The sequence below is a fragment of the Lytechinus variegatus genome, chromosome 17 (assembly GCF_018143015.1).
Source record: "Lytechinus variegatus isolate NC3 chromosome 17, Lvar_3.0, whole genome shotgun sequence".
Lineage (NCBI taxonomy): Eukaryota > Metazoa > Echinodermata > Echinoidea > Temnopleuroida > Toxopneustidae > Lytechinus > Lytechinus variegatus.
The window spans coordinates 10,823,173-10,847,595 of NC_054756.1; the positions used below are offsets into that span (position 1 = coordinate 10,823,173).

Here is a 24,423-nt window from a genome sequence, read left to right on the forward strand (position 1 = left end):
GGTTGTAAAATAGTAGTATGGTTCAGGAGGAGTGTTGCCAATTTAAGATCTCAAGTATCATTAATGATGAAGACAGCCATGGCAAAGAGCCAGACTAGACCTCTCGTCTCCATCAATTTTTACATAAACGTCTACTTACATTCTCTATGAAGTGATACTGCACACCGGCTCAATTGAAAGGAGTGATCAAGTTCAGTGCTACAAGTTTGTAGGTTTATTTATTCGCACATGTTCATACATATATGTAGACCACTGTTTCACCGGATTTCCGACCCGAGACCAGTCTCTGGGTGCCATGGGACGGGTTTCCAAAAAGTTGACCTAAATGGATATTTTTGAGCCCCTATTGCACCGGAATTGTAACGAGTGTCGGGGCGCCCCCGACAGCTATCTGTGCGTTTACACCAACTTCAATACCAAAGCTGTCCGAGATAGGTTTGGCCACACGCTATGTATGTTGTTTGGATAATGGTTATACGTGTCTCGGGCAGGTTTGCGTTTACACTGCATCCAAAGCAGTCTCCAAGACCACTTCGTGATGTGTTCCGAGATACATACATGTACATGTAGGTTTGCTCAGTAGGGATCTCGGGTAGGTTTGTGTGTTTACATCGGATTAGAAACCAGCCCGAGTCTACTTTAATATGAATTCCAGTATAACATAGGTCATAGGTTGTGGGCCCTACATGTACGTGTACATGGTGTATATAATTTCATTTATTTATTTATTTTTTTGGGGGGGTAATAAGAGCAAAATATATCTTTTTAGTACATCTGATACTGCAGTTTTTATCCCGCTATCAGACGTATTAGTGATGCTTAATATTACGACAACAATAATAACTGCACTTTGATAGGAATTACATGTACCTCAAGTTAACAGCATGACTACAATTTACATAAAATGTACATGAGCAAAATAAAAATAAACTGTTGTTGATTTTATAAAGAAAGTGCTCTCAACCGTTAAGGGCAGAGTTTTGTATACAGGAGGTTGACTGGCAACGTGCAAAGGCCTTTAATAACAGAAAAAAATATATCCAATCTAATCACCCGACTCAAATGTAAGATGGTACATAATGTACATGTATGTGAAATTCGAACTGGTGTGGGTTGGACGGTATCTTGAGTGTCTGAAAGGAATGATGATTGTGATCTATTACATGCCAACAAATGTTTGACATTAGATGAGGAGGAAAGCTGGATGGAGGTTTCCAAGATAAGAGGGTTGCAAATTGAATTTCTAAACAAACACAACCACACTACCTATTGATTAGTACAGGTTATTTGTCTTTTATACCTGTAGACTCCGAGTGGGTGGGGATTCTAAAATTGTAAAATGTCAGACATGTGCATGTACAGTAGTCAGAGGAACTCTTGTTAATTGCACACTTCAAATTGTATGCACAATTTTGTAACTCTCACAGTTTGGACATGATATTTGCATGAAATTTGTTAATTTTCATGGACTCTGACTTGTAAAAATCTTTACTTTTTCTCAGATACATTGTATTCAGTCCTAATAATATGAAAGTACACACTGCATACTTTACAAATGGAGATGTTATACTTTATAGTACATGTATACGCTTTTCAGAACTGATCATTGTTATCATTGTCACCACCACCATCATCATCATCATCATTTTCTTCTATCATCTGTTCACCCCTTGAATATTAATTTGTTACTCCTTTTGTCAAAATGTTAGAAATGCAGGGGGTGGGGGGGGGGTCGAGAGTATATAATTTTGCTGTCAGGAGTTTCTTCTCCCAGGCTTTGGTACTGCACATATTTTCTGAATGTTCACACTTGTGTAGAAACCACATGTACATGTATGCATTTTTATATACTGCACCTCAAGTACCTGTGTGTGATTCCAGTTCAAGAAAAAAAAAATGATTTGACAGAGCTCTCTAGGTCGAAATAATCCCTTTATATTAAAGCAGTCTCATGCACCTCTTTGAGTTTTTCTTCAACATTTGAAAGGCTGATAATGAATGCTTCAGGTTATTTGCACTTTTCCAATGCTATAAATCTCAAGATTAGCCACATACATGTAGTATTGGATTTGGAATTCATGTCATGATCAAAAGGCTTTTTTTAATGCGAAGGCAAACCAAGAAATAATCCTTTTATGATCTTTGATCTTCTACATGTATGTTAAAGAATGCGAGAGAGAGAATGAGAATGGATATCGAGTTTACCCCCATACAGTATTTTAACATTATTTTTGGTACCTTGATTATAATAATCCGCCTTTTTAATAGCGCTTTAATACATCGGAACGACGTATCTAAAAAAGCGCTTCACAGATACATGTACATTGATATTATAGTGTATGTACAAAATGTAGCCTACAAGTTAACATTAACAGTATACTATGTGGAATATAGAAATTAATTAAAGGAGAATGAAATAGCCTTTGGAACACAGTAGCTTGTGTGAAAACAGAAAATCAAAGAAACAGATCAACAAAATTTTGAGAAAATTTGGACAAATAACAAGAAAGTTATGAGCATTTGAATATTGAATATTGAATATTGCAATCAAGATGTGTGATGTCACTTGTGAATAACTCTCCCCATTACTTTAGTATATGTTTCACTCAAATTGCCTCTTTTATCAAATCTATCAGTAGATCATGTGTTCGTTCTATAGGAGGGCATGTAATACAGATTTTTAAAGGGGAATGAAACCTTTGGAACAAATAGGCTTGTGTAGAAACAGAAAAATCAAAGAATAAGAATAAAGAAAGTTTGAGAAAAATCAGACAAATAATGAGAAAGTTATGAGCATATGAACATTGCAATCACTAATGCTATGGGGATCTCCCATGAGCAATGCGACAAGGATGTGTGATGTCACATGTGAACAACTTTCCCTTTGATGGACTATAGATTACCCCCCAAATGTCTCTTTTTGCTCTTTCTTATGGTGATGCAAACTTTTTATCCATGATGTATTCTTTAAAGGAGAATGAAACCATTGGAACAAGATAGCTTGTGTGAAAACAGAAAAATCAAAGAAACAGATCAACAAAAGTTTGAGAAAAATCGGACAACTTATGAGAAAGTTATGAGCATTTGAATATTGCGATCACTAATGCTATGGAGATAGCAAATTGGCAATGCGACAAAGATGTGTGATGTCACTTGTGAACAACTCTCCCCATTACTTTATTATATATTTCACTAGAATTGCCTCTTTTATCACATCTATCCAAAAATCATGTGTTCTGTCTACATGATGGCATGTAGTGCATATTTTTTAAGAATACATCATGGATAAAGAGTTTGTATCATCATAAGAAAAAGCAAAAACAGACATTTTGAGGGTATTTTATAGTCCACCAAAGGGAAAGTTGTTCATCAGTGACATCACACATCCTTGTCGCATTGCCAATGTGAGGATCTCCATAGCATTAGTGATTGCAATATTCAAATGCTCATAACTTTCTCATTATTTGTCTGATTTTTCTCAAACTTTCTTTGTTCTTATTCATTAATTTTTCTGTTTCGACACAAGCCTACTTGTTCCAAAGGTTTCATTTCCCTTTAAGGATGAAAATCAGCACTTTCAATCCCTCACTTTACATGTATGAAAGAAGTCTAATAGGAATAAAGCGCATGTTGTCCCTGAAAATGAACCGAACAAACAGCGTAATCTGATAATACACGTGTAGTACTACTGTATAAATAACATGATAAAAAATTAATTCATTAAATACATATAAATCTTTAAAAGTGATTTACTGGTAATCAAAACCAATCTCCGTTTGATAGAGATTGAAAATACAGTATCTCAATCCAAGTACATTTAGAATGGTCAACATAATTATACTTGCTTGTACATGTATGTATATGTGTATGATCTTGATATATTTTATTCAGTTTTTATTTTTTCTTATTGCCAATTAGAATACAGTATCAATAAATTCAACAATTTATGTAAAACAGTGCATGCAATATAAATTTTCAATTATGAATTATAAACTTGAAACCAAAATTAACAGTACACTCATCGCAATCCAAAAACTATTTTGATAGATTATTAATGTTTTTCTGGAAGTGGAGAGGTCCACTAAGAAGCTGGACTTGTAAAATCATGGACCCATCGCATGATAAGATACATCTACCACTAATATTACCATACAATAAAAAACAATGGCCAACAGAGAGAAAAATCAACAAAACAAAAGACATTGAATTAACACAAATTCATCGATGTGCTCTTGCTAAAAATAAGACCAATTTATGATAACATGATCCATGCTATATTGATGTGCTACTGTACAGTATACAATGTCAGAATATTGTTTGTTGTTAATTTTACATGCATTGGTAATACCAATAATGGCTAATTGCAATATGTGGAAAGTGGTACATTATATCTGTCGGTGGAATGAAAGGAGACGGAATGCAAGTGAAGGACAGGTTAGGCTTATTTTAATGAATCCTAATTACTCCTGAAACACATCACTCGCAGCATTTGAAAGCTCCTCTCTGCTTGCTACATTGATGAATGCTCCATGTACACTGTATGTACATGTACTCCATTGTATTAATGGCTATTCTCTTTTGAGCATATACTCTAATGATTAGATAAATCAGAAAGCTACAGATTTATATTAAGAAAATTTCAGCAAATTTTGTTGCTTTTCCTACGGCAGCAGCATCAACATCAAATTATAACCGAAGGTTAAGTTTTTTAAATGTCATCACAATTTTGAAAGTATGTGGTCCTAGTTCATGAAACTTGGCCGTAAGGGTAATCAAATATTACTGAACATCCTATCTGAGTTTGCAGTCACATGACCAAGGTCAAAGGCCATTTAGGGTCAATGAACTTTGGCCAAGTTGGGGTATTTGTTGAATTACCATCATAACTTTGAATGTTTATGGATCTAATTCATATACTTGGACATAAGAGTACTACTGAACATCCTGTACGAGTTTCAGGTCACATCACATGACTAACATCAAGGGTCATTTAAAGTTAATGAACTTTTGCCAAGTTGGGAATATGTTTGAATTACCATCATATTAGTAACTTTGAAAGTTTATGGATCTGATTCATAAAACTTGGACATGAGTAATCAAGTATCACTGAACATCCTGTGCGAATTTCAGGTCTCATGACCAAGGTCAAAGGTCATTTGAGCCTGAGGTCAATGAACTTTGACCAAGTTGGGACTGAATTACCATCATTACTCTAAAAGTGTATTAGTCTAGTTCATACATGTATACTTGGACATAAGAGTAATCAAGTATTACTAAACATCCTGTGCGAGTTTCAGGGGAGCGTTTCATGAAAGGACCTGTCAGACGTTTTATCCGACAAGTCCTGTTTTATCCGACAGTTACTATAGTAACAGTGCTTCTCAACCAATCAGAATCCAGGAAAGTTGTCAAATCTGACAACTTGTCGGACGAAAATATTGATGAAACGCTCCCCAGGTCTCATGACCAAGGTCAAGGTCAGTGGACTTTGGCTGGCCATGTTGGGGGTATTTGTTGAATAACCATCATAACACTGAAAGCATATGGATCTAGTTCATAAAACCTGGAGTGACATAAGAGTAATCAAGTATCACTGAACATCTCGTGCAAGTTTCAGGTCACATGATTAAAGTCTAGGGTCATTTTATTTAAAGGTCAATGAACTTTGGCCATGTTGGAGGTAATTATTAAAATGCTGTCATAAAATTTATGGAATATGGATATAGTTTTATATGAAATGTACAGTAACCATGTAAACAGTGGCAAGTTTTTTCCCATCTTCTAATAATACTTTTCAATTTTTTTTTCTTTAAATGAATGTTTGTTTAAAAATGAAATTGTATAATCTGTGACTTCCTTGTTTGTGAATTCCTTTATCGGGATACTGGATTGCGACCAGCGGATTCCGGAACGAAAAAATTATGACATGACTCTGGATTAACCCAGGGTTGAAGTTGGTCATATGATTAGTGTGTAGTCTAGAGCGGAGCAAATATCATAGAACCTAAAAATCACCCCCCACAAATGATTTAAAAGCGCTACGTTACCGGGGGGGGGGGGGGGGGGGGCCCTTGGCAAAATTCAGACCATCACATGATTTTGACATGTTATCCAGGCATACATGCATTTTTATTTGTTTATTCTTGAGGTAAATGATACGAACATGTTGTGGTGACAATGTTGTTGACCACATTTTACCAATTATTTTCTCCCACTCAGTTCAAACAGATCATGTCTGTGTATAAATACTCATGTTCATCCTAACAATCACCAAATTAGATTTGCACACATACACACAAAAACAAGTTTGTTTCAATTTGCAAAAGAAAAGAAGTTGTATTTTGAAATTAGATTTGCATTGCCATAAAATAGGGCAGTGATTTTCCCATACATTTTTTACAATTATTTTCCAGATGAATTATTCAGTAGTCCCACATTCATACTCATTCTTTATTAACCCCTTATTAAATTTTATGATAATTTTAATACTATCAATATGGCTACATGTACATTACATGTAAGTACCAAATATACACTAGGATCTTCTTAGATTCAATAGTCCTTCAAGATTAAGAAATAGTTTGTAAAATGTAGTTCCAGAGGCCATTCCATGAAGATTTACAATTGTTCTACAAGACCTTGATTTTGATTGGCTACCGTTGCCATAATGCCATTGTTACCATAATCACACAGTATGAAGTGGGTCCCTGCTCGACTTGCTCGTGCATATAAAAACCTTCCTTGTATTTACCTTCAAATCAAACCTAAAATGCAACCTTAAACCCAATCTCAAGCTTACCATTAACTTTAATCTTTAATAATTTTCTCATGAAACCCAAACCATATAGGTAATCTTAAGAAAGAGAAAAATTATTAAAAAGAGCAATACATACATGTAGGTAATCATGAAAGTCACTGCACTTTTATTTAACTCTGTTTGGATAACCCACAAGGGCTCTAAAAGTCTCTTGTTGAAAATTTCAAATGGTATTTTTTTAAAACCCGAAATAGCCCACTTGTTATTTTGCAGGTTGCCCACCTGTTCATGAAGTTATTACAGTTTTACATTGACCGATCTCTTGTATCTTTACGTGGGTCGTGGACCAGACATAGCAAAGCAAAAGCATTTCAATTTGAAGTGTCAGACTGTGCTACAAATGCGAATTTATCATGGCCTTCCTTGTTCCATGTTTTTTGGAAAACAATCCGACATTGAAAGTCATCCAAAACTCATGTTCGCATGCTGGATTAATTTTGTTTTTCTTTCAGTATTTGTCAGATATCTTCCTAGCTATTGCATTTTGCCTCGCCAGTGATGAAATATTTTCATTTTAATCTACTTTTACATCTTACAAAACTCATGCTTGAATGCTGGATTGATTTTGCTTTTCTTTTAGTATTTGTCAGATATCTTCATACATGTACATGTAGCTCCTGCATTGTGATTGTGTCTTGCTAGTCATTAAATATTTTCATTCTTCAGTCTACTTTACATCTGATGTAGGTATGTTCTTATTTATAATATGATCAATTATAAATTGAACTTCCAATCTAATCCAATATTTTCCCTTTTAGTTACAAAGTGCTGCACACACATTATTCCATGTTTGGGTCATTAAAACAAAAATTCAACACTTAAACAATAATAAATTTACCGAATCGATTTATAAAAAAAAAAATTAAATTCAATGGCTTAAACATTCAACAAAACAATAATTCAGTATGAATTCAATTCAATAATTCAACTTCATATTTATTCAATTTTAAGTGATGAAATATACTTGAAATTTCATTGTTATACTATTACCATTTGAACATAATATTTTGAGCCTTCTATTTTTTTCAATCGATTGTGCAAACACAAGTGGTATATCATTTTAACGTACTATCCTTTTTTATAATACTTGAAACCATATTCAGTCTGAACTAAATTACCTTTGGCTCTTAACTGTTATCGTTTAGATAAATTGCTCTGTTTCTAATTGAGAATGATCAAGGACTTTGTAACGGTTGGGTTCAAAGGTGGGCCCGCCACAAACATGGGCCTGGCTAGAGCGGGGCGGGCGGCATGAGAAACTCTGATTCAATAGCTTTGTCTACCTTGTCTGGTGAGTGGGCGAGATGTATAATAAGAGGTGACAAAATGTTTGCATCTTGTCTCGCTATATTTAAGGTGGATAATGAACCAACCAAACATTTCTTCACAAAAAGATCCACAATTAGGTTTCTCACGCCTTGGACTGTAAGGCTTTACATACCGTATGAATGAGCTTGGTAATGAAATGCAATGATACAGCCACACTGACAAAGCTGACTCAAAACTGATCAAAAGGATTACGCTGTCTTCAGTTGCGTACCATCCGTCGGTTTGGATTTGGTTTAGTTGATGAGACTGTAGCATCAGCACCTTCAAAGAACATAAATACATAATATTTGGTGCCATTCATACATGTAGGAACTTCTTTTAAAGAGAAAATATTAGCTGATTGGGTAGGATGTAAAGTTATGTTGTACAGTAGGGGCTATTTTTTCGTTTACATTGGGAAAAATGCTAAGTTTTGGGGCCATTTCTTTAATTTCAAGGGTTACCTTTTTTGCTCTACACACGATTATTGGTATAATGTAACAGCATAAATGTATCTTCTTGAAGACCATTTGTGGCAGATCTCAAGGAGCCTCTTGAATATTGTCGCCCAAAACCATGCAGATTTTTTCAAATTTTAGGGGCGATTTTGGCTGCCATGTTGGTGAAATCGCCCGTCGCCATGAACCATGCAATTTTGCACATTTCAAGGGCAATTTTGGCTGCCGTGAGGGTGAAATCACCAGTCTCCCTCGTGTATTTCATGTGCTGTTCGGTAGGTACATCAATGTTGCGCCAGAATGCATCCCAGAGAGAAACGGTTAGCCTTCTCCAAATAGACCTGGCATGATGGATGGTTTTCATAGCGTCCAGGCAATTATTTGTTGTGTGATATTTGATCAGAAAGAGAAGGATGTTTGCACTAGTTCATGACTCGCAATGTACATGTAACTTGATTGATCATGGTCCCCAGCGTTTGTTTAACAAGCGGAGGCCCTAACCCTTCGTATTCAAATTTGAATCAAAACAGGCGCGAAATTGGTGTATCAACACAACTTCTTCATGCACAAACTGTTGTATTATTAAGCCAGGATACTCTACTGAACCAAATGAATAATTGTACTAATAGTTTTATACCAGAAAGCAAATTTATACAGTGTAAATTCTAATATAGAAGAAATAATATACAGGACCGTGCTATATACAAGTACAGTATGTATATTTCTGATGCATCTATTATATTGCAAATGGCAGAATTTGTGATTTAGACTGTTTGCAGTTTACATTATAATGTTTTTTAAATGAGATAATTACTTAGAAAATTTTCTTTGGGTCCTTGCTCTCCAGATATACATAAATGTTGGGCCTTATATTTACAGGTGCCAAAGCTCACAAGACATACAAGAAAGCAAATACAGTGGAAATTCTAATAAAGAAGAAGTAATATACAGGACCGTGCTATATACAAGTACAGTATGTATATTTCTGATGCGTCTATTATATTGCAAATGGCAGAATTTGTGATTTAGACTGTTTGCAATTTACATTATTATGTTTTTAAAATGAGATAATTACTTAGAAAATATTCTTTGGGTCCTTGCTCTCCAGATATATACATAAATGTTGGGCCTTATATTATCATTACAGGTGCCAAAGCTCACAAGAAATACAAGAAAAGAAATACAGTGGAAATTCTAATAAAGAAGAAATGATATACAGGACCGTGCTATATACAAGTACAGTATGTATATTTCTGATGCATCTATTATATTGCAAATAGCAGAATTTGCGATTTAGACTGTTTACAATTTACATTATTATGTTTTTTAAATGAGATAATTACTTAGAAAATATTCTTTGGGTCCTTGCTCTCCAGATATATACATGTAAATAAATGTTGGGCTTTATATTATCATTACAGGTGCCAAAGCTCACAAAACTGCTCCAGGGGGGTGTTTCACAAAGATTTAAGTATGACTTAGAGTCGCACTTAAATACCGAGTTGCGTACGGTATGAAAGGCTTGACCTCATTGGTCAGATCGTGTCATGAGAACGCGCACTAATGCGTATCTATCAATAAGATCACGCGTTGCATATCATGTACGCATCGGCATTTAAGTGCGACTTAAGTCATACTTAAATCTTTGTGAAACACCCCCCAGAATATGCTATCCATACATCAGGGCGTGTTTAAGGAAGCATATCCGTATTCACTATTGATAATGATAACCATTGTGTTCACCCAAATTTTCATTTGAATTTGAATAGTGTCTTGATCTTATCCCAGGTGGTATGATCCTAGTTCAATCCAACCAGTTTATCTGTATAAACCATTTGGTCTATTGCTGTTTGGCCCATTTACTATTTTGTGTAATTTTTGGTTTAAAGGTTGTATAACCCTTTTGCCTTCAGGACAGCCCAAATAGCCCCCCAAATGCATGCTTTGTGGCCCTGGGGCGACTATTTTTTTTATTGAATTTTTTTTTCAATCAATCATGAAAATACCACCAAGATACAATTCTAGAATTGCCCCAAGATCTGTTACAAAAAATATTCAAGATGATTAAAAATCACTATATTGGAACTATAGTAGAAAAATGATATTTGATTTGATTGCCTAACTACTTGCTACCCGTATAGAAATAGCCCCCAAAATTCTGCTATCTCCCGATGTGGAAAAAAAAACAAATAGATAGCCCTAAAAAATAAAAACTATCCCTACTCTGGTATACATATATCTTTCCCATTCATGGGATCCCATACCTCATTTTGACATGAGGAGCTGTGATCCCCGCATTCATCCGAAATGCCAGACATATTTAGCAAATTGCAGACAAGCCTCATAATAAATAAATTAGCATATCTCTCCAATGATACAACCGACTGTTATGATTAAATTGGTTTAGTTTAATTTTGAGTCCTTCTGAATTAGTTACAGGTACAGTGCGCAAGGGCTTCCATATGAGTGCAAGGAAAAGTGCATCCCCCTTGATGCGAGCATTTCACTTCCAGTCAGTGGCCAGTAGTCTCATTGTAGAGACTCTAGTTTTGAATCTAGGGAAAACAAAGGTGCGTTTGTATACGCGATCAGCTCAGATTTTACGACCTTCAGCATCGCGAATGCAACATTGAACACGATTGAGTTTTGAAATGTCTTTGCTCTTGCAGTGGAAGCCTCCACAAGCAGATGCCAGAATTGAAATGGGTCAAACTGCGCACTAAAGCTGCGCTAACGAAAGCAGGAAATTTAAACACGATCGAAAATATATTTTCCACACTGAACAGTGCACCGCTGATGGTGTTTGTGTTCTGCGTTTAGTAATTGAGTTTTCAATCATAATTGAAATTTAAACAGTCTCATTGCAGAGACTCTAGTTTTGAATCTAGGAAAAAACAAAAGGTGCTGTTGAAATTTGAAAATCAACATTGAACACACCTGTTATAGTTTACACAATGAGTGCAGTGATATGACATTTTCATGAAGCTTCTTGTCAGTGATCTTTAAATTTCTGACTACAACTTTGCTCTGAGCCAATTATATGCTAGGATTTCAGTGGCTTGTAAAAATATTCACTGATAAATTGTTCCATGAAATGCTCTACAGGTCCTCCGAAGTGGTCCTGTCTTTGTTTCTGAAAAAAAAACATAATAGGCTTTTATAGGGTTAGGTTTCAGCTAGAAGTCTGGTTTTAAACTTAGTAATACATCCAGATACAGTCAAATCTGTCTATACATGTACTGGAAACCTGGAATAAAAAACAAAATGCAGAGGCAAATTACAAGCAAATATAAACCTGTGTTTAGTGGCCACCAAAATTGTCTCCCGTTTGAAAGGAAATATTTGCCAAAGAACATCATGTCTATAAAGGAGTAAAAAAAAGGACACCTGTCTACAGTGGCCACATTTTCTCTTTCCCTTGAAAGGCCTTTATACACAGGTTTGACTGTTATTTTTAGAGCAATGTCATGGTTTTGTCCATCCTAGAAGGGTTACTGTTCGAAAACTAGTAGCATACTACCTCAGGCATATAGCTGATGTTACCCAGGTGGAATCGCTAAGGTCACCATCTATTTTGAGCGCAGTGGAAAGCCAGTCCTCTAGCCTAGCCTTTTCCAAAGACCTTGTGATTTTCTAGGTTAGTTTTCTATGCCATGAAGGGAATGAGATGAGATTAGCTGGCAATAGTATCTGACCAAGTGAACACACTCTCTTTCACCTGGGCGATGGGCTTGGGCGATTAGTCTCTTGTTACCACTCTCAGTTTCTGATATGAATGTCCATGGGCGGAAATCCCAGGGGAGACGGGGGGGGGGGGGGGTGGGAGGGACGTGCCCCCCTACCCAAAATAGTAGGGGGATACAATATCAAATGTTCCCCTGCTATTTTTTGGGTCTTTTATGACAGGCGCGTAGCCAGGGGGGGCGGTGGGGGCGGTCGCCCCCCCCAAAACGTCCCCAAGAAGAAAAAAAAAGAAGGGAAAAAAGAAGAGAGGAGAAAAGGAAAAGGGAAGGGAGGAAAGGGAAGAAAGGAAGGTAGCTTTGTGTTTTTTCCTTTTTATTCATTTTTTCTCAAAAGAGAAACTCTTTCACTCTTCTTGCTCCAAATCTATATATGAATTTTGCTTCCGCGCTGCGCGCGGTTAAATGACAATATTGAAGTTCTCCATTGTTTCCCCCACCTTTCTCTAACCCTGTTTTTCCACCTCAGCTATGTGCTTCTTGCCAGTTAAAGTTAAGATATTAGGGCATGAATTTGAGTAAGGTTAGGCCGAAGTAAATATATGAAGTTATCTTTTTTTTCAATTGATCGCGCAACTTCTGATCTGGTCGGCTCCGGGCGGGTAAAATCTTTATATCAGTTTCTGCCGTCACCTCCATAAAGTCAACTTCTCCCTTTTTTAGCTCATTACTAAACAACCATAATTTTTGGGCAAACAGGTTCCTAATTTAAAAAGAGGAAGGTATGAAATTCGTGTCGTATTAAATAAAAAAGTACAATATTTTTTTTTATAAAATTGTATTAAACTTCATGTCATTTCCCTGTATACATTCATCTCCTGTCCTGTTTTGCGCCCTCAGTTTGAAATTTTGAATGACCATTAAGTTTCTTTATATTCAAAATGAAGCGCTTCAGGATAAGTCAGAAAAAATAGACATCCCTTTTTTTTTATATAGATAGATAGTTTCAATGCATCGCAGAAGTTTCAACTTTTTGCGCACTATTTTCCTTGTAATGAAGTTCAATAATCTTAGAAAATCAATTGAATTAGTGCCGATTGGGTATAAGAGATATCTACATTTGATGAAACATCAGCCCTTTGAAATTTCAGAGTTTCATTGCTCTGCGCGGGGATGAATATCTTCCTCTACCAATCTTCTCTGTTTTGGGAGTTAAAAATATGCACTGTTGCTAAATTGTTTGTAATCAAATCTGATCTTTCCAAAGAAAGTTTTCAATATATCTTTGAGAAAACCCTTTTCTCGGGACCATTTTTATGGCAAGAAAAATTGATAAAACGCTTTAGCTTCCGCGCTTGGCGCTGAGTTATTATCATTTTAATTTCCTCCATTGTATACCTCTTTTGTGCATTCACAATCACTTTTAAAACAAGGTTCAAAATTGCAATATAGTCAACCGAATTGGAGGTACTAGAGACAAGAGAAACGGCTCCTTTTCATTTTAATTTATGAAACACTAAAAGCTTCGCGCTTCGCGCGGGAGGGGGAAACTCCCCCTCCCTGCACCCACCCCCTAGGGAGCGCGCTTCGCGCGCTCTGTAAGTGTTGGCACGCTTTGCGTGCATTTACCGCCCCCTCCAAAATGAAATCCTGGCTACGCGGTTGTTTTATGATGGAAAGAATGCCTCATTCAAAATTGAAATATAACATGTATTTTGGACGAGATGACCTTACTTTCTGGGTGATGACGATTTCCTCCCTTGTGAATGTCGTAGCAGGCACGGGGCCTTGTCTGAAAGGGACTGGTACTCAAACCAGGCTCAGTCACTGGGTTTCCACACTGGTAACAGACACAATCATTCATCAACGGTTTGTTCATTTTCAGAAAAAATATTCAGATGCCACTTGAATCGTAGAAGACACATCCACCTGGATACACTTTAGAGTATTTGAAAGGGTATCATAATCATGATAATGAAACTTGATTTTGGAGAAGTGTCTTGTCAGTGTCGGTGATGGTGCTCTATTAAAAAAAAATCATATTTCAGTAGCTTATATATAATGCTATAACATCTGTCAGTGCAAAAATAAATCTGATGTTTTCCTACATTTCATGTTTCTGAGGGCCAGGCAACCGTTTATACTTTATCTATGCACACGTGCCAGTCTAATCACATTGATGTTCACCTCCTACCGGGTACCCATTTAACACCCGGGTGGAGAGTGTCAAACGTGGAAAAGTACCTTGCCAAAGGACATAGCGCCGGATGGGATTCGAACCCTCGACCCTTTGTTCAGTCAAGTGACTAAACCACTAAATATACACCACGACACCTCCAGTAGCAGTCCTTATTCATTTTGTACTTGATCATAATGTCATGAAAAACGTTAAGACACCTTTTTTACACTTATTACAGTCTTGCATAAATGTAGGAAATCTGTTATTATTTGACCAAAATGACCATGTATGGTGGTGAGGGTGGGTAAACCATTTCAAACTGTAAAAAAAAGAAAAGTGTATGCAAACTTGAAACCCAATCCGGTTATGGAATATATCTGAGATAATAATGCTGGTATACACAAGCCATATAATCATGATTAATGGGTTCCTGATGTGATACTAATTGATCTTTTGATGAAGGTTAATCACACACTTTATGGTGGTATATTGTGATAATAAAACTTAATAGTGCTACCATATGCACGTCTGCAACATATGGAATGTATCAAGACTATGGTATCAGGACTAAACAATTAATGTAAGAACCTGGTGCTCTCCCCTTCATCTCCACTCCTTTTGCAAATAACGCTTAGAGACATGCAACTTTGCTTATGTTTTTTGCGCTATACAAAAACGTTTCATTATTTTTATTATTATTATGGATATGACTTTCCATTCTACCAATTTTATATCAGTCATGATATAAATATACAGGCCTAAGATTTTAAGGGCCAGGCCTCCTTTCTTTGGGACACCGTTCTACACTATGTCATGAGTGAGAAAAAGAAGAACGTAATTTCTAATGGGTATAGGGCGTTGAGGCCAAATGGAAGGACATACACAGCTATGGCCATTGATTATTTTAATCCTTGTATAAATTAAAAAAAGTTTGATTGAGTTTTCCAACAAAAAGAAGAAAATAACCCCCCCAAAAGAGAGAGAGAGATATATATCTCTCACCAATTTACATGCATGGATCGAGAAAGTCATCGATGATGATGATGATCACTACCTTGGCCTTGCCTGATATATCATCCAAATCTTCATTCATCTCTTTGAATGAATTGTTGGGTCATCATAGCAACGGTTGCTAGGTGTCTCTTTCAGCATCAATATGATCATGAGATGTTTGGGATCTAGATGGCAGGAAGGTTTAGGATTCCATGAAGTGGAGTAGGCCTTGGCTGTAGGATGACTTGAGCGTGAATTACGCATAGGCACACATGAAGAAAGAGAAGGGTATTATTTACCTGTAATAAGTACTATTTACTAAAAAATTCTTATGTAGCCAAAACAAAATAATTGAGTGAAGGGGTGAGTTAACATTATCAAAAATTAAAATAAATTTGCTTGTGATGGAATTACCTGAAACTTCAGCCTTAATGGACTTTATTAAAGTTTTAGTGGGTAGAGTATGTGCAGGGGCGAATCCAGGATGTTTTAAAGGGGGGGGGGTACATTTTTCCAAGAAAAATTAGACAAGCAAAAAGAACAGAAAGAAAGAAAAGATTTTCATTTTAAAATGAAGGTCATTTTGTCCTGCATAAAATTTGACAAGCAAAAAAAAAGCATGTTCCCAACAATGTTTTGACTGTGACTTTCAGAGGGGGGGGGGGATGGCATGGGCCGGAAATGTCCCCCCCCATGGATCTGTCACTTGAATGGAGTAGTGACCTGCAACATTATACAGGTTGGTGTTTCATAAAGTTGTTTGTTAATTATGAGCAACTTCATGAATGACTGGTGATCATTTATTGTGAATTATGAGATTTAGTTCCTAAAAAAGGGTCACCAGTCATATTTTCTGGCTTTTATGTATTGTTTTTATAATTTCATGTCAATTTTATTGTAAATATTGTGATTCTTGAAGATTTGTAATAGAAATATAAATATATTTAAAGCTATATTCAGAAAAAGTAAAACAGGAATTAATAGATTGATCAATATATGTATATGAACTAAAAATATAAAAATGCCTATTAATGAAATTCTGAAAATTTATTTCATAGTTTCAATTAAACAACAGTAGCCCCGAATGCATTCATGAGATTATTCTGTAATCATTCTTAATCTAGATCATGATTTCTTTAAGATTAGTTGCATCGAGTCTTGAGTCTTCTCGTGTGAATCTCCAGATTTTTAAGTTTTTAATTATTTGGCAGATGAAAGGAAAGAGTATATAATTTGTTTGCTCGTTTGTATGTATTCATTTTTATACAAAAAAGAATGAAATAATCAAATAAACATGTTCATTGTTCAAATGTTAAAAATCATATGAAATATGGGGGATGGCCCATTTCAGCGGTATATTAAAAAATACCACTTTTCTTTCATGGGGTCCTTTATAATGTAGATACACATGCATATGAAAAAATATATGGCTGAAAATAAAATAAAAATAGAGATACAAATTTGTTTTAACTTGTGAAGTGTTCAGGAATGGTACTAGTAATATATCAACAAGATTTGATTTAAAAAATGTCCAAGTTGGAAGAAATATATATTTTTTTCAGAGTAAAAAAAAGGTGTTTCTTCAAAGACATTGCCATAAAATCCAGTGCATTTTGCTTTTTTTTCTGGAGTTAAATTGCCACCATAAATTGTCTCATGAGATATATTTCTATGATTTTATGATAAATATTTGCATGCTTGGATTTTTTTACAAATATTTCATTACAAGCTCTATAGGATTGGACCGTCTTCAAGTTTACTTTCGTCAAAGTTGTATTCTGAATGAATATCCCTCTAGGACTATGTTAAGATGAATTATGGGGCCTTTCAGACGGGCTGCAATATTCAATTTGGGTCATTCGGGGTCAACGACCTTTGACGGGAGTTTGAGAACTAACATCGTAATTGTGCGCGTATTAGTTGTTGTGTGCGACGCGGAATGTGCACGAACGCGCGACGTTCTCACAAAATGTAAACAAACCCCGATGTAGGTCATTCATAAACGGGTCAAATCAATTAACTTCCATTTCTACGTCATAAAAAATAAAACTAATGTAGATTCGATTGGATTTATTTGATTTCTGGATCTGGGGTGAAGGAATAGATCAGGTGGGTGCACCTTTGGGAAATCATTAGATTGGTGAGAAACATGAATCAGACAAAAATATTGGCGTATCGTAAACTAAGGCAATTTATGGAAAGAGAAATGACCGAAGACTTCATCTGGGACTGGGTGAGAAAGAACGACGCACCTTGTCACAGCAAAATAATAATATTGGCCTACACATTTCATATCCTCTCGAGAGTCCCACTTGCTTGTCATGATATGATAGTCGTCGGAGGTTTGAAATTCATTTTTATATGATCTAGATTAACTAGAATTAATATGGTTTTGTGAAAATGGTAAGGTATTTATATTTTTTTCAAAGGTGGGAGGAGTTTGCTCGCCACGAAAAGTGTGCGATTGCCTGGCCTCTGGCAAGACAGGTGCGGTCAGAATTGTTTGTTGACATTACTCTCATGGCCTAGCTCGCTCGCGCGCTACACATCGTGGCGCGCCTTTCGTCATGTTTGTATGTGTATAGTAGTACGTACATTGCTGTATGCATGTTGCGGGTTTGGTAGCTCCATAGGCATAGACATGGTTTAGCTCATGTTTTACAGAACAGCTTCTGAGAAATGAACTTGCCTAATTTGTGGATTATATCGGATATATATCTGAAAAGCAGTTCATCATAGCAGGAATTCATATTTGATTATCAGTCAGGTCTTTCACAACTAAACGTGAGTAAGAATTTGGCGAATTTCGAGTCGTGCATCTCGTGATCTCGCTGTCATTATTTGTGATTGCAAAGATGTCAGTGCCCAATGGGAAACCCATGCGTGGTAGACATCGCACAGTCTAGTGCCTCCTTTCTATTCATTCGGATCGGGCTTTTTAAAAAAGACAATTGATGGTCTCGCAATTTGAATAGTAAAGAATTATAGCGGTAATTTTGAATAGCATATTGATGGTGTAACAGTTGACCGCTAGCTTTGTATAGGATAGCGGTAAGTTTTGTTCTCGGGGTTTTGTTTTCTGGAGCAAAAGTCAGAATGCAGCGACCGGCATCAGCTGTGCCTGTGCAGTGCCCAGCGCGCAATCCATCTATTCCATGATCTGCTGTAGCGTTGCCAAATAATTGTTGACCATGTTCATGTCATGAACCCTCCTACTGACCATCCAATTGATTGATGCTGATTGAAGCAGTTTCTGATCACTCTCTTCGTGATTATTTTATTGTCTGCCTAGGACTTCATAAATCATGAATGGGCCCCATGTCTGCGCACCGAAAATTTATTTTCAATTGCACTTTAATCTAGATCTATCATTTAACTTTTTAATAATAAAGTATAAAAGATTTCACTTTCGGTCAATATTGTTGTATATTTTCAAGAGTACTGTAAGTGTGCCACAAACTCCAGCAAAATTTCTTACTTATGAAAAACTGTGACCTTTCAATTTTAGATTGAAAAACCAATGGTACGCTGCGCCTGTTCATTTTCAAACATGATTCCATGATGATATTACATGTACTTTATTAGAGACAGTCTGCATTTTGAGACCATTACATGAAATTCCTGAAATTCATTATTTTTACCATTTTGGCTCATTTTTTTTAATGAATATCTGTATTGGCATTCCAGATATAAAGTTTGTGGCCGTCGCATGTCTTTTTTTTTTGTTTAAATATTCTAGGGAAATTCTGGAAAGATCTTGCAGAGGTTACGTTACTTTTTGCCACAATATTCTTCCTGAATATACACCTGTTTACTTCTAAAATGGCTTGACTAATAAACTTGCAGTAATCATTTTCATCTCTCCCAGAGTAAGAATTCTCCTGTTTAAAAATAAGTACCAGTTTTGTTAACAATCTCAAAATGAATTTGAACAGAATCCAACAAATAACCACCCACATGTTTTCATGTATACATGTACATGTAAATAAAAAAAATATTTGCCGAATGGCTCTGGAAAAAATGTGTAATTGCTTAGAAATTAATGAAAAAAAATCATGTAATTCCATAATATTTTGGACATTTTTTTTCAAACAATATTTATACACTGTCCCATATATGATTTTTTGTGTTTATAGTGGTCATCAGAATTATCGTTTTTTAGCTAAGAAGATTTCATGATTTCACAAAGATGAGCTTATTTCAATATACCAGAACTTGATCTATGATAATATGCTAGCATTTATTTTAAAGACTTTCTCATGAAATAGTTGTTTGATTCTACAACTAAGTAACTATAGATACATTGTGTATATAGATGTAGGTCAGGAGTTCAGGATGTCCATAGGATATAGGATACACCTCTTTAGACACGGACAATTTCCTCTTGTTTGACATTCCATTGTTCAATTACAAATGACCTTTATCTTTACATTTTCTTTGTATATATAGGCCTACATCCTTAGATTAAATTCAGAAGTTGTTCTGAATGTAAATATGTATCATTTGTAAATTGTGCCCTTGCCATTTTCTGCACATTTACATGTATGTTTCCTGCCAAAGGTCATGTAAATACTTGAAATAATATGCAACATTTATACAGCACTTAATAATGATAATGCAAACTTTATATTTCTTGTGGAAGACATGAGCTGTAAATTCTCTGTTATATACATTATTCTCTCATTAAAAAAAATCCCCTGCCCCCCCAAAAAAAAAACCCTGAGGAAGAATGCATTGCTGCATACAGTATTCCAATTATTCATGAGCTGTATGTATACATGTATGTACATCATGTATTAAAGAGATCCTTTGAACTATTTGGCGATTGAGGTGAGCACACCCTGCGTCCTGTTTTGGGTCAAGTTCAGGTTTGAAAGTACAGAACTCTGTACAATAGAAGTATCTTGAACCCTGCCATGTCTCTGTGGGACTCCTCTCTTGACGCTTGCAAGTGGACGGTTCACATTCTTAGCTTGGTATAAGTTCAGTATGTTGAGAAGTCACTGCTGTACATGTACAGTACCCCAGTCACACTTGCAAACCAATATATAATACAGCCCTACAGTATATGGTAAAAGAAGAATTGACACAAAAAGTATGAAATAAATCCTAATCTTTCAGATTAGAAAAAAAATGGTTTGCTCTTTGATATTGGGATTGTTTTTTTCTTTGTGTCTGATTATTATGAAATCTGTATGTAATTTCCGACGATAAAGATGAAGATGTATTTTAGAGCCACCAGAATTTTAGGCTCGAAGAATGCACATTCATGAGTGTTAAGTTTTTGTTGTTGCTAGGTAGATGGAAACTTAATCACTGTTAGGCAGATGTGATATTTTGATGCTAGATCGACTTCCCGTACTTCATAATGTATGTTTGTGATCATTGAGAGGGTGTAAAACTACAAAACGCGATATTTTTTAAAACTCTTTTTTATGAATCAAGGAGGTGGGCCAGTGTGGAGCTCTGCAGGGCATTCAGCATGCTAGTATTTCTCCAGTTATTGAGGACGTCCAAAGACTCAAAGTAGCTCAGACACAATAGGATTTGAATAGCATAGGAATGCATGTGAAAACAACATTGAATGGGATTTTGCTCTGTGCACACGGATGTTGCGATGTTGCATGTTGCATGCTTGCAGCCTTACGATATTCAATGAGGCCATTGTGTGGAATAAACTATGAACCTCAAAATGATGGACATATTCATTGCCCCCTTCCAGATGCTGTTTTGTTTTTGTTCAGTATGTAATGTACCCTATATGGTTTAACGAATTTCAACAAATATATATTCATGCACACCAATATTGTTTTAATGAAGCCTGCATGGCAGCTCGGCTACAGCCGGGGTAATAATAATTATGATGCCAATTGTTTTGCAGAGTAGAGTATAAATATAGTAGCTGCACTATAAATATAAATGGTCCATATTATTATTATTTACAAGAGAGGGGACATTTGTAGTATATTGATCACTCTTATACTCTACCAGGGTGGGCAGGAGTGGTAAATATTGTTGGTTACTGGTAAATACTGCCTGGATAATATTGTTTTAGGAAAATGAGAAATACTTTGAATTGCAGGGAAATACATTACTATGAAATCTTGGGATCCTACTTCTTGAATATTTGTTGGTATTGTCCAGGTACTTCTCAAGCATATTGTAGCATTTTACCTCCCTGTACTATGTACATCTTATCCATACTTCCCAGCATTTACAGTTTTTTTTTCAGCATTTCCCATGTGGGAAATTACACCTAAAATTTCCTGGAAATTCATTGCCAACCCTGCCAGCTACATGTACCCTGAGTAACCACTTCAGCGACTAGCTGATCTTCCAAGGGGCCTTGTTTAACATGATAATAACAGTCCATACATTATGCCTTTAGTCCTACATGTACTGTATAAAGGCTGTACTCAACAATTATGTATGATTTGTCCACAGTGCCCTATCTTCAGCGGTATAAATGTACGTACATACATGTATATACTTGAATGAGGGCTGTAGCGTGGAGTGTTTGCATGTGATGTTTAATTGACCTATGCACTAGAGCTGCAATGGAATTTAAGCAGTCCACGCAATGAACACTGCATGATGCAAGGAGCTCTCTCCTTTTAATATGGGATACCATAATCATGATGATGTTGTTGTTGTTGTTGTCCACTTACATTGATAGAAGAAATTCTGTTTTCCATAACAGAATTTGATTTGGCTGTACTGTGCCAGCCAGCATTCTTTGACTCATATGTTAAATCATAAAAAGCACTGAAAAATAGTTTCAGAAAACTACCTATCAACATAACATTTATTTCTGGATTGATAAAGGAATGTGAGATTGATGGTTGGTAGCTGGCACTGTACCCTGTTGGCCTATGAGTATTCATGTATGTTTCATTCTCTGACTATTATCGGTTTATTTTGTAGTGTTGTATACGTACACATACTGTTATTGTATTACATGGATAGGCCTACTACATGTATACGCACCAAAAGTTGTATATGTACAGCAAAAGAAGTACATGTTGCTTTAAAGTTTAAAGAATTCTAACTGGTTTCAATCTCCCTAGTGGCAGTAATGTTATCAGGGTAATGGTGTATCACCCATCCTTCTAATAATACAATCATCCAGCCTTCTAGCGAGATGAGGTCCAATCTCATTTGCCTCACACACATGGCATGACTGCCCTACATGTGTTCACACTGCCATACAGATGGCTTTATGCCTGTACGCAGTGTGACAGACAGGACTCTCCGAATGTGCCAATGTGAACATGCATTTTAGAGCTGATCATAATTATCATATCATCAACGATTCCTTTCTTCTATTGTTTTTTTTCTCTATTTGTTTTTCTGTTATATTTGTGTCTTGTACGACACATTAATTATTTTATTTCAATTGTAAAGGCTGCAAAGGATATTTTGATGAGTCAAGCTAAGTCCTGGTTCTTGTCCCCCTTTGGTGCTAATTGAGGATCACAATTAATCAAGAAAATTTTCTCTTATTTTATGACAAAAAGATTTAAAATGTCCCATACATCACAGCATCCAATCGCCCATATTAAGATTCATCTCCACCATAGACTGGTATTGGAATGTAGTACATGCAGGATATGAAATCTGAATAGAGAGCATCGTGAAAGCCAATTGATATTGAAGCATGATGTCTCGTATTCAACTGGGTTTTTAGCATGTGTACAGGTATCTTTATTTAAATTGTTTCACAAAGCCTTCATTAGAGTGAATGGGAAGCATCGAAAGACTATGCAAGTGCAGTTGATGTGTAATCTTTAGGGAAAGACAAAAACTGAAAAAAAAGAAAAGAAAACCCAGACAAGTTTGAATATACTGCATGTCTGAAAAGAAGAAAAGAAGGCATGAAGGAGGGGGGGGGGTAGTGCACTCATGTAGGCCAGATTAGGCCTACATTGTTCTCTGTCTGTTAAAGTTAGAAAATAGGCCTACTTTGTGCACTTTTTTTTACTTGACCTACTTTCTATAAGAGGCTGTTCTCATTACACTTTCTAAAACTAGTTTACTGGAAACCGATTCAGGAAACCACTTTGGAAGATCTCTTTGCTAGCGTTCCCACTTGATCACACGAAAGTCATTTTCAAATTCACTTCATGTAAAGCGCTCTTGTTGCGATGGAAACGCCCTCAGTGGGGTGACACGTTTCGCGCGAAATTCGAAACTGCAGCATAGGCATTCTACACCTGTCGTGTGGAATAGCGCCCTCAAAATGTGCAAAGATTGCTTCCTGAAGAACGGTTGTGTTCTCAACTTACGCTAAAACCAGTTTAACAAGGCAAAGCGATCTTGAAACTACATTGCGAGGTGGTTTTCCAAACTGGTTTGGAAGATCGCTTCCAAGACCGCTTTGACCGTTCTCACTACACGTTAAACTAGTTTTAGGAACGTAGTGAGAACAGCCTCTAAGATAAAACATGTAGGCTTTAAGTCCAGAAACCCTCAGATATGTCTGACTTCTCCGGCAGTGCGAATAGGGTATTAAGAGGTGTATCAGCACTATCAGGTGTCTTTGGGAATTAGCAAGTAGTTGACCTGGTTTTGAGGTCGGCAAGGTGTCAGACATGTGACAAAGAGGCTGCCGCTGTTCCACTTCCATTGGTCGGCCCCTGTAATAGTTGGCATTGGAAGTGAGTCAGTTGGAAATGAAGGAGGGAGAGGAGGAGACACCAAAAGATTATAAAAAAGTAAAACAATATACATAAAAGTAAATAATCAACAATTTCTATGATCAGATGTTGTTTGAAGGTTTGCATGGTGGCATGTACAATGCTGATGTGGTTTACGGTACACCATGTGGAGTGTTATAGAAACAGTGGATAGAAGAAGAGAAGAAGTGGATAGGCGAGAAAGTGGAGATTTGAGAGTAGAGTATTCTTTCTTGAAAATAGTCCTGGAAAGGGACTGTAAACCAGAAGGAATGCTGAGTGAGAACAGCTTGAGTAGTAGAGCTGATGAGGA

The 24,423-nt window shown here is 36.2% G+C and overlaps 1 protein-coding gene and 1 long non-coding RNA gene across 2 annotated transcripts in view; both read left to right on the plus strand.

The window, feature by feature from the left end:
- LOC121431101 overlaps positions 1 to 9,722 on the plus strand; it is a 37,047-nt gene extending 27,325 nt beyond the window's left edge. The window contains exon 3 of the long non-coding RNA XR_005972102.1: positions 9,463 to 9,722. This is a non-coding gene — a long non-coding RNA (uncharacterized LOC121431101). The remainder of the gene's footprint in view (positions 1 to 9,462) is intronic.
- Positions 9,723 to 18,010: 8,288 nt separating this feature from the next.
- The window catches only part of LOC121431099 (protein 4.1-like), a 90,993-nt gene continuing 84,580 nt past the window's right edge, over positions 18,011 to 24,423 (plus strand). The window contains exon 1 of the mRNA XM_041628581.1: positions 18,011 to 18,219. The gene's annotated coding sequence lies outside the window, so the exon portion shown is untranslated. The remainder of the gene's footprint in view (positions 18,220 to 24,423) is intronic.